The sequence below is a fragment of the Hylobates moloch genome, unplaced genomic scaffold (assembly GCF_009828535.3).
Source record: "Hylobates moloch isolate HMO894 unplaced genomic scaffold, HMol_V3 SCAFFOLD_1, whole genome shotgun sequence".
Taxonomy (NCBI): Eukaryota; Metazoa; Chordata; class Mammalia; order Primates; family Hylobatidae; genus Hylobates; species Hylobates moloch.
Genome location: NW_026652276.1, coordinates 38,411,736 through 38,431,599, shown reverse-complemented (window position 1 = coordinate 38,431,599; position 19,864 = coordinate 38,411,736). Strand labels below are relative to the sequence as shown.

General features: G+C 42.7%; 1 pseudogene; it reads right to left on the bottom strand.

Moving 5' to 3' along the window:
- Positions 1–1,187: 1,187 nt before the first annotated feature.
- Positions 1,188–17,505, bottom strand: LOC116809490 (BUB3-interacting and GLEBS motif-containing protein ZNF207-like; annotated as a pseudogene).
- Between the last annotated feature and the right edge of the window lie 2,359 nt (positions 17,506–19,864).

Genomic DNA, 19,864 nt, shown 5'->3' with positions numbered 1-19,864 from the left:
TTTAGGGGTAAACCAGAATCTGTTTTAGTCAGGGTTTTCCAGAGAGACAGAATCAATTATATGTGTGTGTGTATATATATATATATGATGATAAAATGTTTTTAATTACATATAATGCCTCTATATATTATTATATATAACATATTTGTATTTTATATATATATGTTTTGCATTGGTAACTATGAATTTTATTATGTGGACATCCACTGTGGCATGCATCTGTACAAACCTTTCAGGCCGTGGTCCACAGCTGGGTTATGAATAAAAAGGCATACATTTTTCTCTCATTTTATTGCAATGAAGTTTACCGGTACAGAAAAGTCACATGACATTGGTGGGTCAGATTTCTTAAAACCTGCAACATGAGGAACTCTAAATACAGTAAATATTGTTACACATTCAGACTTCCAAAGTACAAGTACTTGGAAACAGTTATGCCCCTCACCAAGCTAGATTGAGGACTTGAAGTCCAACAGCATCTGAAATGCTGTGAAGGCATAACTTTACAAAAGAGCAATGTAAGCTTACAGAACTTGCCTTTATTAAAGTGATATGTTTATGTTATTCCAGCACCTTCACAATTTAATGAACCAAATTTACTATACTTCACTTCTACAAACCTAGATGAAACATGAAAACGAAGCCATACAGTATAAATTGCAACTTCAGGAAAAGTTCCTGCTTTATTATTCCACATAATTTTTCCCATGTAAAATCAATGTCCAATAGTTCCTGGTATGTGGGAAGATAATATTTGTTAAAGTCACAATGAAGCCTTATTGATGGAAGCTTGGCTATATAAACAGCACAAGTTAGGCCGGGTGCGGTGGCTCACGCCTGTAATCCTAGCACTTTGGGAGCCCGAGGCGGGCGGATCACGAGGGCCGGAGATCAAGACCATCCTGGCTAACACGGTGAAACCCCATCTCTACTAAATATACAAAAAATTAGCTGGTCGTGGTGGCGGGCGCCTGTAGTCCCAGCTACTCCGGAGGCTGAGGCAGGAGAACCGCGTGAACCCGGGAGGCAGAGCTTGCAGTGAGCCGAGATCGCGCCACTGCACTCTAGCCTGGGCGACAGAGCGAGACTCCATCTCAAAAAAAAAAAATAAATAAAAATAAATAAATAAACAGCACAAGTTGAGAAAAGGTTTAATCTCCAAACCTATTAGACTGGATGAGGTAAGATCAGTATCGGCCACCTTGCAGCATTACAGGTCTCATTCCCATTGGAGGTCGAGGAGGCCCACCCTAGTATGGGGGCACTGTTGGCAGTCCCTGCCCATATGGGGGGATAGCACCAGGAAGGTATCCTGGCATGCCTTGATGATGACCACCATACTGACCATGACACGGTACTGGGGGTCTCACTCCTTGTTGCTGTGGGATGCCTGGCTATGGTGGCATCATACCTCCAATTGGTCCAACTGGTGGATTACTGATGGGGGCCTCTCCTTGCAGAAGAAGATTATGTTGATCTCTAGGTAACTGTGCCCTTCTCTCTTCCAGATATATACCCTCACTGGATGGATCAACTTACTGGTTGCATTGGTTGTTACAAGTGTAGCAGGCTTACTTGTTATTGAAGCTGCTGGTTTAGCTGCAGTACTATTTGTTGTACTAGTGGTTGAATCTGTAGACTGTGTATAAGCAGAGAATATAGGCTTTGGGGGTGCTGTAGTTGTTTCAGGGGTACTATTTAAGGGTTTGAAATCTGTACCAACAGGTTCTTGGACAGCTGCCTGAGCCTGTCCAGCACTGGAGAAAAGAGGCTTCGTAACTGGAGGCTGTGGAGCAGGTATAGTTGCTGTTGGTGCAGGTGGTCTGTTAAGAATACCTGGCGCTGAAACAGCCTGCGTTTGGGTCACTGGAGGAATTCTAGGATGTGGAATGGGGGCAGGGGAGTGGAGGGGATACCTGGTGACATTCCAGGCATTAGAAGTGGTATTCCTGGTCCAGGTGGTATATTCCACCCATTGGCATCATTATGCTTTCACTGCAAAATGACTGTGTGCATTTTCTTTGATGATGCAATCCAGGTGGGATGGCTGGCATAATTGGTGGCATTCCTGGCATCAGAGGAGGAACACCTGGCATTAATGGAGTTATGCCTAGAGGCATTCCTGGTGCTCCTGGTACTGGCGGCAGTTCTGGCTGTGCCACTGGAGGAATATAACCTTGTTGAAATTGAATAGGTTGTGGCTGAAATGAAGTTGAGCCTGCAGAGTCGTTGTCATCATATTCATCAGAATCATCTTGTTCTTTCTTTTTTTGACTTTCTTGTGTCTGTTCAAGAAGTCGTCGTCCTTCATCCATGTCTTTTTCTGGAATACCTTCCATACCATATATTTCCAATTCTATGTCTGTTATCCCAGGTATTGCATTTAGTACAGCATCTATTATTTCTTTATGCACCTGCATGCAATGAATAGCTAAGCCAGGTCCTGGATACAATTTCTTGTGACATATATGACATTTAAAATGCTTTGCTTTTTGGTGCTGTATAAGGATCTTCTCATCACCAAAATCTCTATTACAATACCAGCACCACGGCTTCAGCTGCTGCTTCTTCTTGCCCCATAACTGCGCTCTACCAGCAAAGTAAAAGGGAGGAGAAAAGCAGCAGGAGAAAGAAGGCAAAAAATCACTCACGTTCCCAACCAAATGGTTACCACTGCATCCTACAGGAAGCAGACACAAAATGCTATATTATATTATAAATATATACTTATAAGCATATTTATGAGTGTTTATAAGTATATTATAAATATATTTATTTATTTTTTTATTTGAGTTGGAGTCTTGCTCTGTTGCACAGGCTGGAGTGCAGTGGCCTGATCTCAGCTCACTGCAACCTCCGTCTCCCAGGTTCAGCACTTCTCCTGCCTCAGCTTTCTGAGTAGCTGGAACCACAGACGCATGCCACCACGCTCAGCTAATTTTTGTATTTTTAGTAGAGACATGGATTCACCATGTCGGCCAGCCTGGTCTCGAACTTCTGGCCTCGTGATCCACCCGCCTCGGCCTCCTAAAGTTTTGGGATTACAGTTGTGAGCCACTCACTGCATCTGGCCTATATTTATGTATTATACATTTTATATATAACTGATTATATATAAATATAAAAATTATATAATTATATATTAAAATATAATTTCTGTAAAAATTATGTTATAAATATATATGATTTTTATATATTATATATAATCAGTTATATAGTATATATAATTTGCATATATATAGACAGAAAGAGAAAGAGAAAGAGAGAGAGAGAAAGAAAGAGAAAGAGAGAGAGAGAAAGAAAAAGAGAAAGAGAGAGAGAGAAAGAGAAAGAAAAAGAGAAAGAGAGATAGGATAAGGGATTTATTAGGGGAACTTGGCTCCATTACAATTCCAATGATAGACCATTTGCAAGCTGAAGAACCAGGGAAGCCAATAGCATGACTTAATCCAAGTCTGAAGGCCTTGGATTATGTATAACTCAATCTGAGGTTGAAGGCCCAAGTGCCTAGGAGGTGGCTGGTGCAAGTCCTAGAGTCCAAAAGCCCAGAGAACCTGGAGTTTTGACACTCAAGGGCAGGAGAAAGATGTTCCACCTCCAAAGGAGAGAGCATAGACTTCACAAGTGGAGTCACATTTGCCTAGTGGATTACATCCAAATGCCAGTGAGCACTGATTTTGCGACATTGTGGCACAGTGAGTTCAGGGGCAGAGAGGCTCATATTTGAATCCAGCACTTGCTTGCTCTGTGGCTACAGCAAATTACTTAATCTAGCTAACCTCAAATTGTTCAATAAAATAAGGGTAATAAGATTGGTTGTTGTGAGGAATGAATGAAATAATGTATGCCACACTTCCTGGCATAATAAACGGTAGTTTTTATTACCACAGTGTCAGCAATACTTGCCTTGGGGATGTTGTTGGGAGAGAGGAAATCTCAGTAGATTTTGATCACTGGCTTGGCTTCTGGAAAGGCACTTCCTGAATTTACAAAAGTTTTTGTGAGGAAGTAGAGAAAGGAGGGATCACATGTAAAGTGGCTTAGACAATTCGTTGGGTGAGACATTTTGAATTAGAAAAGCTCAAAAGTGGTAAGCACAAAAAATTTACATGACAAAATCAAAATGCTGAGATGCAAGATGGGAAAGGTGGGCTTCAGCTTGAATGACAGCCGTGCTAGAATTAGTTCAATGAGTGCTGTTTATTTATAAAGTCAGTAAGATAGTGGGACGCATAAAAGTCAAAGGGCAGGAAGTGGCTTGTCAGCTTTTCCCAGCACTGGTCTGACCTCAACTGTGGCTACTCTGTGTCTCCCCTTTAAGGAGGATGTGGGGAACTGGCAGAGCTCCAGAGAAGAGCAAAAATGTAATTAAGGCTTGGAAAATAAAGGCTATGAGGAAAGGCCAGAAAGCTGTAGGGTTAGTTAGCTTAGAGAGGAAAGGTCCAACTGATTTGAAGGGTCATTAACAGAAAAACGTCGGTTGTTTCTCATCTCCACAAACAACAGGACAAGAGGAAAGAAGCTTACATTGCACTGGAGAAGGGTTTGGGCTGTGAGAATTGTTAACAAGGAGGCTCTCAAGCCTGTGCTGGCAACTGAAAAAGAAAATGGATTAAAGTGCAACTGCTGTGTGCCCACCCATTCATTCACATTGATTTGCAAAGGGAGTGTGAAGGTGTTTCAGATACCGTTTGTGTAAGTTTGAAAATAAACCTGTTGTTTCCTCTTCATTTGAACTCATTTAGTTGTTTACTATTTAAATCCAGACATTAACAAAAAGTTAGTTTGAAGGTTTAGATGCAAATTAGATCGGTTCAGAACTTTCTAGGTAAGGCCTTGTCCTATTAGGTTGGTTTTGACCACCACAATCTTTTAGGCCAGGCTTATTCACTACATCTCAGGAGAAACTATATTTGGTTGTGACTTTTGGGAAGAGTCGGATAAACTCCAGCGCTGGCATCTATATTATTGTACAGCAAAGCTGCAATGATCTGAACCCGCAGGCCTCTCTTTCATTTTGGCCCTTTGGCTGGCGATAGAAAAGGTGGAGCCCCGCAAGAATTATGAAGAGTTTCAGCTCAGGATGTGGTGGTGTCCAAGTTAGAGAGGGAGGAGTACATTTGTTTCTGTAAATATGTGGTCTCTCAATGATTCCTGCTATGCTTCCAATTTAGGTGACTGAATTCAGTTTGGATACTTCTGCCACAAAGTGAAGGCATGCTTAGTAAGGATTTTTTTTTTTTTTTTTTTTTGAGATGAAGTCTTACTCTGTCACCCAGGCTGCAGTGCAGTGACATGGTCTTGGCTCACTGCAACCTCTGTCTCCCAGGTTCAAGCGATTCTCCTGCCTCAGCCTCCCAAGTAGCTGGGACTACAGGCACGTGCCAACACACCCGGCTAATTTTTGTATTTTTAGTAGAGATGGGGTTTCACTATGTTGGTCAGGCTGGTCTTGAACTCCTGACCTTGTGATCTGCCCGCCTCAGCCTTCCAAAGTGCTGGGATTACAGGCGTGAGCCACCCCGCCTGGCCGAGACAGAGTCTTACTCTGTCCCCCAGGCTGGAGTGCAGTGGTGTGATCTTGGCTCACTCAACCTCCGCCTCCTGGGTTCAAGCAATTCTCCCGCCCCAGCCTCCCAAGTAGGTGGGACTACAGGCATGCACCACCACACCCAGCTAATTTTCTTTGTTTTGTTTTGTTTTGTTTTTTGTAGAGACAAGGTTTCACCATGTTGGCCAGGGTGGTCCCCAGCTCCTGACCTCAAGTGATCCACTAGCCTAGGCCTCCCAAAGTGCTGGGATTACAGGTCTGAGCCACCTCGCCCAGCCTTAATGAAGATTTCAAAAAGACTAAAAGAGCTTTACCCATCATATTTCTGTTCTCCTTTCCATCTACCTCCTTTCTATCTACCTCTTTCCATTAGCATTTCTGTTATTAATTTTCAATTACCTTAGTAATACAGAACAATATATCTTGGGATATTTCCATGTTTGCATGTATAGCTCTACTTCCTTTAACTACTGCTTTTTTATTCCTTGGTATAGATATACTGTCATTTATTTTTGACATAATTTAAAAATACTTTAGTAATAATAGTGAAGGCAGAATAATGGTTACCTTTGGAGGGGTGTTGGTTGGATGTGGCGTGCAGGAATATCCGGGAGGATGCTATAAATAAATATTCTATATTTGGCTCTGAGTGGTGATTACATGGGTGTATACACGTATATAAAATTCTCATTTTTATACTTTACATACTTTATTGTGTGTAAATTATACCTCAATACAAAAGTTTTTAAAGTGAACTAAAATCATCATATTTTAAAGATATTATAAAGTGTTAAAACTAATTTCTAAAGAAATAGGACAGGGATGCAGAAAAGGAGAGGTGGGGAGGAAGGGAGCTAACATTTATTAAGCACCTTCTATCTGTGTATTATATAATTTCTTATATAATTATCAACAACTCTGTGGAGTGGGTATTTTTTTTTTTTTGCGACAGGCTGGAGTGCAGTGGTGGGATCATGGCTCACTGCAGCCTCAACCTCCTGGGCTCAAGCGATCCTCCCACCCTAGCCTCCCGAGTAGCTGGAACTACAGGAGTGCTTGACCACACCCAGTTAATTTTTACATTTTTTGTAGAGATAGGGTTTCACCATGTTGCCCAGGCTGGTCTTGAACACCTGAGCTAAAGTTATCTGCCCACCTCGGCCTCCCAAAGTGCTGGAATTACAAGTGTGAGCCACTGTGCCCAACCATTTTCTTTTTTTTCTTTTAATTTTTAATTTTTGTGGGTACATAGTAGGTGTATGTATTTGTGGAGTACCTGAGATGTTTTGATATAGGCATAGAATGTGAAATAAGCACATCAGAGTAAATTGGGTATCCATCCCCTCAAGCATTTATGCTTTGAGTTACAAGCAATCCAGTTATACTCTTTTAAGCTATTTTAAAATGTACAATTAAGTTATTATTGACTATAGTCGCTGTGTTGTGCTATCAAATAGTAGGACACATTCATTCTTTCTAACTATTTTTTGGTATCCGTTAACCATCCTCACCTCCCCTCAGCTCCCCACTCCCCCCTCAACCCCAGCCTCTGGTAACCATCCTTCTACTCTGTATGTTCATGAGTTCAATTGTTTTGATTTTTCGATCCCACAAATAAGTGAGAACATGCAATGTTTGTCTTTCTTTGCCTGGCTTATTTCACTTAACATAATGATCTCTGGTTCCATCCTTGTTGTTGCAAATGAATGGCTCTCATCTTTTTTTATAGCTGAATAGTATTCCATTGTGTATGAGTACCACATTTTCTTTATCCGTTCATCTGTTAATGGACACTTAGGTTATTTCTAAATCTTGGCTATTGTGAACAGTGCTGCAACAAACAGATATCTCTTTGATATACTGATTTCCCTTTTTTTTTTTTTTTTTTGAGACGGAGTCTTGCTGTGTTGCCCAGGCTGGAGTACAGTGACTCGATCTCAGCTTACTGCAAGCTCCGCCTCCCGGGTTCATGCCATTCTCCTGCGTCAGCCTCCCAAGTAGCTGGGACTACTTGGGAGTCCCAGCACCTGCCACCACGCCTGGCTAATTTTTTTTATTTTTAGTAGAGATTGGGTTTCACCATGTTAGCCAGGATGGTCTCGATCTCCTCACCTCATGATCTGCCTGCCTCGGCCTCCCAAAGTGCTGGGATTACAGGCGTGAGCCACTGCGCTTGGCCCCAATTTCCTTTCTTTTGGGTATATATTCAGCAGTGGGATTGCTGGATCATATGGTAGCTCAATTTTTAGTTTTTTGAGGAACCTCCAAACTGTTCTCCATAGTGGTTGTACACAGTGTATGAGGGCTCTGTTTTCTCCACGTCTTCACCAGCATTTGTTATTGCCCGTCTTTTGTATATAAGCCATTTTAACTGGGGTGAGATGATATCTCCTTGTAGTTTTGATTTGCATTTCTCTGATGATCAGTGTTGTTGCACCTTTTCCTGTTTCTGTTTGCCATTTATATGTCTTCTTTTGAAAAATGTCTGTTCAAATATTTTGCCTATTTTTGATTGGATTATTGGATTTTTTCCTATAGAGTTGTTTCAGCTTCTTATATATAAGGGTTATTAATCCCTTCTCAGATGGGTAGTTTGCAAATATTTTCTCCCATTCTGTGGGTTGTCTCTTCACTTTGTTGATTGTTTCCTTTGCTGTGCACAAGCTTTTTAACTTGATGTGATCCCGTTTGTCCATTTTTTGCTTTGGTTGCCTGTGCTTTTGTGGGATTTTGCTCAAGGACTTTTTGCCCAGACCAATGTTCTGGAGCTTTTTCTAATTTTTTCTTGTAGTAGTTTCATAGTTTGAAAGAGTGGATATTCGTATTCCATTTTTGTAGACGAGAAGATAGACTTAAAAAGGGTGGCCAGGCTCGGTGGCTCACGCCTGTAATCCCAGCACTTTGGGAGGCTGAGGTGGGCAGATCAGGAGGTCAAGATGTGTCCAGAATTTGTGGGTTCTTGGTCTCACTGACTTCAAAAATGAAGCTGGGGACCCTCGCGGTGAGTGTTACAGTTCTTAAAGGCGGCATGTCCGGAGTTTGTTCCTTCTGATGTTCGGAGTTTCTTCCTTTCTGGTGGGTTCGTGGTCTCGCTGGCTCAGGAGTGAAGCTGCAGACCTTGGCGGTGAGTGTTAAAGCTCTTAAGGCGGGGCGTCTGGAGTTGTTCGTTCCTCCCGGTGGGCTTGTGGTCTCGCTGGCTTCAAGAGTGAAACTGCAGACCTTCGTGGGGAGTGTTATAGCTCATAAAAGCAGTGTGGACCCAAAGAGTGAGCAGCAGCAGGATTTATTGCAAAGAGCAAAACAACAAAGCTTCCACAGTGTGGAACAGAACCCAAGCAGGTTGCCACTGGGGCTTGGGCAGCCTGCTTTTATTCTCTTATCTGGCCCCACCCACATCCTGCTGATTAGTCCATTTTACAGAGATCCGAGTGGTCTGTTTTGACAGGGCGCTGATTGGTGCATTTACAATCCCTGAGCTAGACACAAAGGTTCTCCAAGTCCCCACCACAGTAGCTAGATACACAGTGTGGATTGGTGCATTCACAAACCCTGAGCTAGACATAGGGTGCTGATTGGTGCGTTTACAAACCTTGAGCTAGATACAGAGCGCTGATTGGTGTATTTACAATCCCTTAGCTAGACATAAAGGTTCTCCAAGTCCCCACCAGACTCAGGAGCCCAGCTGCCTTCACCTAGTGGATCCTGCACTGGGGCCGCAGGTGGAGCTGCCTACAGTCCCCCGCTGCCATGTGCCCGCACTCCTCAGCCCTTGGGTGGTGATGGGACTGGGCACCATGGAGCAGGGGGCAGCGCTGGTTGGGGAGGCTGGGGCCGCACAGGAGCCCACGGAGTCTGGCGGGGGAGGCTCAGGCATGGCGGGCTGCATGTCCCGAGCCCTGCCCTGCAGGAAGGCAGCTAAGGCCCAGCGAGAAGGCAGCTAAGGCCCGGCGAGAAACTGAGCACAGCAGCTGCTGGCCCAGGTGCTAAGCCCCTCACTGCCAGGGACCGGCGGGGCTGGCTGACCGCTCCAAGAGCGGGGCCCACCAAGCCCACGCCCACCTGGAACTCGCGCCAGCCCACAAGCACCGTGCGCAGCCCTGGTTCCCGCCCGTGCCTCTCCCTCCACACCTCCCCTCAAGCTGAGGGAGCCGGCTCCGCCTTGACCAGCCCACAAAGGGACTCCCACAGTGCAGCGGCAGGCTGAAGGGCTCCTCAAGTGCCGCCAAAGTGGGAGCCCAGGCAGAGGAGGCACCGAGAGCGAGCGAGGGCTGTGAGGACTGCCAGCAGGCTGTCACTTCTCAAGAAGATCGAGACCATCCTGGCTAACACGGTGAAATTCTGTCTCTACTGAAAATACAAAAAATTATCCGGGCGTGGTGGTGGGCGCCTGTAGTCCCAGCTACTCGGGAGGCTGAGGCAGGAGGATCTTGTGAACCTGGGAGGCAGAGCTTGCGGTGAGCCGAGATGGCGCCACTGCACTCCAGGCTGGGCGACACAGCGAGACTCCGTCTCAAAAAAAAGGGTAAGTTTGCTGAAATTCATACACGCTTGGTAAATAACAGGGCCAGGTGTTGAAATAAGATCATTCCAACTCTATTCTGAACGTAATTCTGAAAAGAGGCTATTGAAGTTTAAGATAGTAGAGCTCAGAGGCTGAGTGAATTGCCCAAGATCATGTCAAATCTACTGGTCTCCTAGCCCACCACACTTTGTTAAAATGTAGTTTTTGAAAAAGATGGGGTCCCACTATGTTGCTCAGGCTGGTCTTGAACTCCTGGGCTCAAGTGATCCTTCTGCGTGAGCCTCCTGAATATCTGGGACTACAAGGCGTGCCACCATGCCCAGCTCCCCACTGCACTTCTGTGCAACAACCGGCTTCCTCTCCATTTAATTTTCAGAATGTCCAATAATGTTATTCTTTTTTAGATCCTGGATGAAAATACAGTGAGGATTTACTGTTGGAGAAACTTCTAGAAATTTCCTACTGTCAAAGAATCAAATATTTGGGCCGGGCACAGTGGCTCACGCCTGTAATCCCAGCACTTTGGGAGGCCAAGACGGGCGGATCACCTGATATAGGGAGTTTGAGACCAGCCTGACCAACATGGAGAAACCCTGTCTCTACTAAAAATACAAAAAATTCACCAAGTGTGGTGGTGCATGCCTGTAATACCAGCTACTTGGGAGGATGAGGCAGAAGAATTGCTTGAACCTGGGAGGCGGAGGTTGCACTGAGCCGAGATCGTGCCATTGCACTCCAGCCTGGGCAACAAAAGCGAGACTCTGTCTCAAAAAAAAAAAAAAAAAAAAAAGAATCAAACATTTAACCTTCGTAAAAGGGCGACCTTAAACTATTTGAGAGCCTGAGAACATTCTTATCATTTTGGCCCTAGGGCAACGTGAAAATTATATGCTCTCATGGAAAATGATTTGTTTTTTAGCCTCACATATGTGTATGAGAGTTAAGCACCTTACTTATTTTGGAAGTTGTGGATGATATATCACTTATTTGAAAGGTGGTAGGAATTGTTCAAACTGACCAAGAAGTATCTGGGGGCAATTTAGGAAATTAATACTAAAGTATGAATTGCACAAACCTCTATATCATTTTGGTTATAGAGACTGTTTTTCCCTTTTCTGGTTACTTCTCAGTTTAATTCATAAAAAATAATAATAATAATAATTAAGGGCCGAGTGTGTTGGCTCACACCTGTAGTGCCTTCCAGCCCTTTGGGAGGCTGAGAAGGGCGGATCACAAGCAAGAGTTCGAGACCAGCCTGACCAACATAGTGAAACTCCGTCTCTTCTAAAAATACAAAATTAGCCAGGTGTGGTGGCGGATGCTTGTAATCTCAGCTATTTGGGAGGCTGAGGCAGGAGAATTGCTTGAACCCGGGAGGCAGAGGTTGCTCCGAATTGTGCCACTGGACTCCAGCCTCAGCGACAGTGTGAGCCTCGTCTCAAAAAAAAAAAAAAAAGTTAAGTTCCTCTTTCTACACTTTTCATTTTTAAAAACATTTTTTTCCTTCATTCTTCTCCACCATAAATTTTTTTTTCTATACTTCTCACTACTGAGTTACATATGTTTTCATTAAATCTCAGCACTTGGCATGAGATTGTTTACATCAAATCCACTTGATTATTTTTTAGAAATTGATAGTTATTCTTTTTTAGTAATGACAAGAATGCAACAAAAACACATACTCCTAATATAATCAGCGTATCCCAGTAATTGGAATAAGTTCTATTCCGAAATATCATCTATTGAGAACCATGCCCTCAATTGCACATTTTCTAGAACTGTAAATAATAGAATCTTAGAATGTTAGCCATGGAAGAGGCCTAATTTTGCACAGAGGAAAAAAAGTCTAGGGATCTTTGTGCAAATTGGTTCCTTTCATCAGTCAGCAATCTGACTCATATAACCTAAAGAAAATGATGTTTCTTGGCCGGGCGCAGCGGCTCACGCCTGTAATCCCAGCACTTTGGGAGGCCAAAGTGGGCAGACCACGAGGTCAGGAGATTGAGACCATCCTGTCTAACACGGTGAAACCCCATCTCTACTAAAAATTAGAAAAAATTAGCCGGGCGTGGTGGTGTGCGCCTGTAGTCCCAGCTACTGAGGAGGCTGAGGCAGGAGAATGGCGTGAACCCAGGAGGCGGAGCTTGCAGTGAGCCCAGATCGCGCTACTGCACTCCAGCCTGGGTGACAGAGCGAGACTCTGTCTCAGAAAAAAATATAAACAAATAAAAAAAAGATGTTTCGTTATATTATTGATTAAATGAGTCCATAATTCCTACTTCCTTAGTGGAAGTGGTTTTGGAGATGTGTATTATAATGCATGCAAAGTTGGGAATGCTTTTTGGATTCTCTTGTTATTTAATTTGTAAACATAGAATCACTGATAAAGAAAGAAGAAAGGGAGAACAAAAGTATAGCATTTTTCTTCCAGCTACTTGGGCTCTTTGGCTGAAGCCAGGTTACAAATTAGCAGAATCATCTTAGAAAGGCCCCTAAAGTTAGTGATATTCCTTGTTGCCTCTAGAGTAGACTCAAAAAGAATAGACCTATGATTTTCTCTGCTGGAATATGCTTCTTATGCTACATGGAACTTTTGGCTCTTTTTGACTGTTTCTCTACATTGAGCAAGATAGTCAAGTCCAACTTCATGTTCATAAGATTTGACATTGATGCAAAATTTTTCTCAGCCACTTTGCCACCCGGAGACCTCTAGCCAGCCATGCCCCTGCCTGGACCTTGCTAGGCCTGGGCTGGCAACAACAGGTGCCCCGCCCACTCAACCAACCGGGCTGTACCTGGCTTACACTCCAGCATGGATCCCGTGGTCACTGCAACTGTGCACTCAGCCCCTGGTGGGAGGAGGGTGTGTGAGCAAGCGAGTGCAGGCCTGGCCAGCCGCTCGAAGTACCGGCACAGGAGTAGGCTCTGTGTAGGGCTTGCGGCTGGACCAGGTGTTTTGCAAGCAAACTCCTGTGGTGGAGTCCAGTGTCCTGATGAGGGGAACATAGTGGTGCCCAAACAAGGAAGGCCACAATCCCAAAGCCCCAGAAAGGGTGTTATGGCATGCTAACAGCTCTTGTAGTCCTGCAGTCTGCAGCTGGATGAACTGGGTCCACGGTTCCAGGCCTGGCCTGCTCTGCCACTGCTTCCTGTCATGTGAGGGCAACCACAGGGTGCTGGTGGGGGTGTGGGGGGCTACACTGTTACTGCCTTCTTCGTACTGGTGTTCACTGGGGTCCCAAGTTCTTGTCCTGTGTCCAAGAAGAATGAGATCAGACTGACAATCAACTGGTGAGAAGGGTGGAGAAGAGTTTTATTAAGTGACGAAATCGCTCTCAGGGAGGAGAGCTGCAAGGGTGGTTCTACCACCCAAAGTCGGTGGTCTCTCTTAGTGTGGCTCAGTCTAGGGTTTTTATTGGCACAGGATGGGGGAGGGGTGGCCCATAGGCAGTATTGGAAAAGATAACATTCAATTGATTAGAAGGCATTATTTGGAAAGAATGAATTGGGAAAGTGTTGGCAAACAGGAATAGAAATTCTCACTCTGGGTCATGAGTTTCATCTGGAACCAGCAGCCTGGTCTTTCAGGCTTCAGGGTGTTTTTGGCTTGAAGGTGAGTTTTCACCAGGGGCCCATCCCATCTGCCTAGGTATTTTTCTGCCTCCTGCCTCTATCAACATGGTTATGATTTTCTGATTATGACAAATCCACAAAGTAGATTCAAATCTATTATTTGATGAATAAAAGGTTTTGTTCAAAGTGAGTTACTACTACTTCAATAGAAATATATTTTGAAATATTATTTCTGGAACATATAATTTTGTAATATTTAACTCTGAAAGGAGCTACATTTCCTCCTCTTCCCAAAATAATGGTTTTCCTGTTTTTCTTTTCTGATTACCAAAATAATAAATTGATGCATAAAATTCAAGAAGCAGAAAAGTATTAAGAAATAAAGTTATCCTAATTCCCAATGTTGACATGTTCAAAAACATCCTTCCTGATATCTTTCTATGCATTTACTTTATCCATGATATGTGTGCGTGTGTGTGTATGTGTGTATATATGTATACATATATATTTTTAATGTAAATGTTATCATATTCTTTTGTAGTTTGCTTTTATTCAACAATCTGCCATGGAGATTTTCTTTCCTTTAATGAGTGTTAAATTCTTTTTGGCAACTGCAGAGCAACCCATTGTATGGATGTGCCAGAATTTAATTAATCCCCAACTGATGGACATTAGGTTGTTTCCAGTTTATTATTATAATACGCAAGGGCTGAATTAACACTTTACCCAAAGAGCTTATCAGTAAAGTAGATAAATTCCTAGAAGTCTGATTCATGTTTCTGATTTGCTTTTCCAAAACTGGCTTGCTTTCTAAAACCTTATTTTATATATAAATATTTATATACATGTATATATGTAATATATATATTTTACCAGCTTTCATTGCTACTAATAACATCTGAGAGCATAGAAGCAGATTTTTCAGTTCACTGACTTGAAAGTCTTCAAATATTCAGAATTACTATGCGTTAATTTTGGCAAACAGGTGTCAGATGTTCTTAATGAGTAGATTAAATGAATGTGATAGTAATGATCAGAAGGCAAAACAAGTCTATCCAACTGTTTGTCAAGTAGTCAGAAAAAATCTCTTTTTTCTTTATGCCCCTACACACAATACTTTGGGTATACCTCTATTGGAGCACTTTTAAAATTTTGACTTATATTCTTAGGTGTCTTTCCAGTTAATGTTAGCTCTGTGAAGACAGGAACTGCACTGCAATCCTGCAACGATCTCATACAGTGTGTTTGTCCCTTAATAAACTTTGTAGTTGAATAAATACCCACAAAATTTTCCATTTGCTTCTCTCCCATTTAGAAGCATCCACTTCCCTCTTTTCCCTTTGCTTTTGAAATCTAAGTGTAATATTTGCCCAGGGTAAACAGACTTGGAGCTTGGGAGACAGCATTGTGTAATGGATGTTAATTTGGCCTGATTTCACTCTTGGCTCTCTGATTTGTTAGATCTATGACCCTGGGCAAGTTGCTTAAGTCCTAATTTTCTCTTCTGTAAAATGAAGATAATAGATTCTACTTCAAAAAGTGTTGCATGGATTAAAGGAGATCACGTTTTAAAGCCTTTAGCAAGGTGCCTACTATAATACTTGATGAGGGATAGCTATAATTATTGCTGTTTCCTCAAAGGTACAGCTATCCATATATATATATATATATATGTATGTATGTATGTATGTATATATGTCATTGGCTATTTCTTGCCTTCCATTCTAGTGGACACATCAACTTCTGGGTTGAAGGCAAAAAGAACCTAAAAGTTAATAGAGATTAGAGGCTTAGGCTCTCAGTAAAATCAATTTGGAACATATGTCAGTTGATAAAAATTAGATTTTTATGAAGTTTTCAAAACAAATGCTTTGGAGTATTGAAATAGGGGAAGAGTAGGATTGGGCTAGGTAGTAGTAACCATAACAGTATTTTATCAGGGTAAAAAAAAAATAACTGTAGGCCCTATCTAGCCTAAAGCACCACATTATACAATTCCAGGGAATCAAAAAACAAAAATAAAAATGTAAAAGTTGAACTACAATGACCTTTGTTCTTTTCCAACTAGCAACCAACTTTTCATAATGACAGCCTACCTGAGTCTTTTTGCACTAGGGCTATTATTAGTTTTTACCAGGCTTACCTTTCTGCACTTGAGCATATGTACCTGAGCTTATTTTCCATGTAACAGTTGAGTCTTAAAAACGTGGGAACAGCCAGGTGCAGTGGCTCACACCTGTAATCCCAACACTTTGAGACACTGAGGTGGGAGAATTGCTTGAGCTCAGGAATTCCAGACCAACCTGGGCAATATGGAGAAACCTCATCTTTGCCAAAAATACAAAAAAATTAGCTGGGTGTGATGGTGTGTGCCTACAGTGCCAGCTACTCGGGAGGCTGAGGCAGGAGAATTGCTTGAACCTGGGAGGCGGAGGTTGCAGTGAGCTGAAATTGTGCCATTGTGCTCCAGCCTGGGTGACAGAGTGAGACTCCATCTCAAAAACAACAACAACAACAACAACAACAACAACAACAACAAGAAGCACAACTCCAAAACCAAACAGCTAGTGCTTTTCTAAAAGTTTATAGAGCAAAAGATGGCAACATCTTCTGAACATAATAAGCATTTTCAAATATGGGTCAAAGATAGCTCCTTTTGAAAGGCAGAATTTTTAAAAAGACGAGCAAAACATTTACTTCGTGGAACTTAGTGAATATCCTCTTCTCTGTAAGCAAAAATACACTTCTCCCCATTCCTCTAAGGATGCCAGATCCTGATTCATTTTCTGTTCAAGACTCAGCAGAAACACAATGCTCCATTTTATAGGGGCTTATTACAACACAATGACGGCACTATAATTTCTGTCAGGGTGAAGTGCTTCACTTGGCTTTGGGCCAGTGAAACTCAGTGTTGTTTAGCCCTTCTGTAGTTTCGGACACAGGCAAATACCTTCATGTTTATGCATTCTGTATGCTTTTAGGAAGCATTTTTAAAATGTGGTTTTAACAGCATCTCATTAGAAGCAGCAGTTGGATTTTCCATGTGACCAGATTTCTTATCCCCGGTGTGAACATTTAGTTTTTAAGGCATTGCAAGTGAAAGCACCACCCGCTTCTGAGGCCAAAGCAGTCGTAAAACCCCTTTGTCAAGGGAAACCTGTAATTGTAAAATTCCTCCTTGATTTCATCGTTCGTGTGGACTGAAATAGAGTCCCCCCCCTCTCTTTTTTTTTTCTGGTTATGTGGTGTGTGGTCATTCTTTTTTTTTTTTTTTTTTTGAGACCGAGTCTCGCTCTGTTGCCAGGCTGGAGTGCAGTGGCACGATCTTGGCTCACTGCAATCTCTGCCTCCTGGCTTCGATCTATTCTCCTGACTCAGCCTCCCAAGTAGTTGGGATTACAGGTGTATGCCACCAAACCCAGCTAATTTTTGTATTTTTAGTAGAGACGGAGTTTCACCATGTTGGCCAGGATGGTCTCCAACTCCTGACCTCATGATCTGCCCGCCTCGGCCTCCCAAAGTGCTAGGATTACAGGCGTGAGCCACCACGCCCAGCCCCAGTGTGTGGTCATTCTTAATGTTGTTTTGAAGAAGTTATAGACAGTTAAGGAAACATCTTAGAGAACTGGCCAAGCTCTAAAGCTAGGCACATTTCACATTTTTGTCTATTTAATAAAAAAGGACAAGACTGTTTTCCCGGAAGCCTCCTGGTCCGACTCCCAATACCTGCCTGTGGATAGCACTGTGGACTTTTGTCCCAGAAGACTAGTGTCTGGATAAACGTTTTGTAAGCCTTACTTCCTGGATGGGAGCCGACTGATTGCTTACACGTGATACTCATCTCCCCGTGAACAGTCATGGTGGCTGCTGTGTACTGGAGTCCTGCAGCTGTAAAGGGGACACGTTAGAAAGAGAGAGGGGAAGAGTCCTTTGCAGGAGCGCAGCCGTGTGCAGGCCTTTGATCCAACAGCAAAACCAAGCCTAGCAAGTCAGTTATCTCATTCCTTTTTAGCAATATCACATGACGAACATGCTGCAATGACTTCCAAATACTTCCCTCCTTTTTGCTTAGATTGGGGGTAGAATGAGGATAGAAAATGAGAGGTCTAGGGAAAAACAAAGTATTTGTTTATTCAGACATTTATTGACTCTAAATGCAAACACTTACTAAGTCCTCTCTGCAGGCCAGGTACTGTGCTCAATGTTTTACGTGTGTTCTCTCTCTCAATTCTTACCATAACCACCAAGTAGATAAATCCCAACTTCTGTTTAGCAGTTGAAGAAACTGAGCCTTTGGGGAGGTTAAGAAACTTGCCCAAGGTAACATAGTAGTAAGAGGCAAAGCTGGAACTCTATCCTGATGCGATGCCAAGCCTATGCTCTTAACCACTGTGCTATACTGCCTCCCTGTGTTAGAATATCTTTTATCCCCAGCACTGTGGAAGAGAAGAAGTCGAAGATAACAAACCTGCTACATGGTAGATGCCTGGAGATAATATTATGTATGTTTGCCATTATATTATATTCTTATGGTAGGGTACACTAAATTGCTATGTTCTTTTTGAAACAATCAGGAAACCTAACTGGGCTCAAGCAAATGTAATTCAAGCTGTTTGATCTCTAAAATATGATTATAATGATCTCTTCTTGTTGGCCTCTGTGTCTGTCCCTGGCTTTCTGAAGAGATCTTTTGTTTTGTATGTACAGTTATTACTGAGAAATACCAGCTGCAGGGGAACAATTCATGACATTACCTTCTCCTCAGCCCCTTCCCTCCCCACAACCCCCGGTCCTGGAGAGTGCTATTATTTTGAATGAATGTGATTGACAGAGATGGGAAGGTCTTACTTTTATTTCTCTTATAAAATTTACTGAAGCCAAAACTTCTCCAAAAGAGGTCCCAGCATTTTCCTTTGGTTCAGACACAAACCTTCAGAGGAAAATAAATGCTCCAGTGAAACATAGTTGAAAGAGAGGCAGAAGGAGGAGGAACACTTTTAGGGGTTTCAAGCACTGTGATAGCCATTGCCTTTTGTTTTTGGAATCCTGAGGGATAGTTACATCTCAAAGCACAAACTAAAGATAATTCCCGAGATTATTGAATGTTCTCTGATAGAGACATCAGATTTCAGGTTGGTCTAATTTTCTTTGACTACTTATTTCTGAAAATTGCCTGTGGGATACAGAGTCCATCCTTAAATTAAGCTTTCCCTGGCTGTGCATGGTGGCTCGCACCTGTAGTCCTAGCACTTTGGGAGGCCAAGGCGGGTGTATCACTTGAGGTCAGGAGTTCGAAACCAGCCTGGCCAATATGGTGAAACCCCATCTCCACTAAAAATACAAAAAAATTAGCTGGGTGTGGTGGCTTGAACCTGGGAGGCAGAGGTTTCAGTAAGCCAAGATTGTGCACTGCACTCCAGCCTAGGGTGATAGAGCAAGAGTCTGTTTCAAAAAAAAAAAAAAAAAAAATTAAGCCTTCCCCTAATTCCATATTCTGTGTGAGGGAGTATCCTTAGGTAACCTAAATCAGAATAAATCTGTATATATTCCTCTGGTCTTCCATACAAGTATAAAGCTTTCTGCTATACTGGAGGCTCTCAATCTCCTGTGTTTGTAGCACACTTTGAAGTGCTGTAAGTATTGGCAACACAAATAAGGGCTTAAAGGAATTGAAACTACACCACCATGTTCAGTATGATGTATGATTAAACAGTATCTTATGCTATCCATACAAGTACATACAGCAAAGGCACAGCTCTTATGCTTCCCTTTCCATGCCACATCTAGGTTTGAGGACTGCTCAGTTTACTGCCCTTACCTTGATGTCTTCTTTTTTTTTTTTTTTTTAGACAGAGTCTCGCTGTCGCCCAGGCTGGAGTGCAGTGGCGTGATCTCAACTCACTGCAAGCTCTGCCTCCCAGGTTCATGCCATTCTCCTGCCGCAGCCTCCCAAGTAGCTGGGACTACAGGTGCCCACCACCACGCCTGGCTAATTTTTTGTATTTTTAGTAGAGACAGAGTTTCACCATGTTAGCCAGGATGGTCTCGATCTCCTGACCTTGTGATGTGTTTGCCTCGGCCTCCCAAGATGTCTTCTTATATGTTTGGGGAACAGTGTTTCCATGTTTTGGAACGTGTAATTGTTCTTTGTTGCAATCTGTCATTACGCCACAACCTTTACTTTTTGCAGAATGCATCTTGATAGACCTCAGTGTAAC